Genomic DNA, 388 nt, shown 5'->3' with positions numbered 1-388 from the left:
GCTGCTGCTTCTCTAAGCTGCTGCTCTTCAGCACCCGCACTGCTTACGCGACCACGTAACAGACCCTGCAGCAACAGCAGCAGCAGCAGCAGCAAGACACAGAAAACAGCAGCAGCAACAGCAGCATAAAGAAACAGACAGACAGCAGCAGCAGCAGGGGCAGCAGCAGCAGCAGCAGCAAAGCTGTCAATAGCTAGCCATACGGGTGCATGGCCCTTGCAGCAAAACAAAAAGCAGCAGCAGCAGCAGCACAAAACCGCAGCAACAGCAGCAGCGGTCCCACTAGCAGCAGTAGCAGCACCAATAGCAGCAGACGTAGCAGCAACAGCAGCAGCAACAGCAGCAATAGTTGAGACAGCAACACGACAAGAAGCAGCAGCACCAGGAG

This window comes from Eimeria mitis, genomic scaffold (genome assembly GCF_000499745.2).
Source record: "Eimeria mitis Houghton genomic scaffold, Emh_scaff109, whole genome shotgun sequence".
In the NCBI taxonomy this organism is placed as follows: Eukaryota; Apicomplexa; class Conoidasida; order Eucoccidiorida; family Eimeriidae; genus Eimeria; species Eimeria mitis.
Note: the sequence above shows the minus strand (reverse complement) of the source record.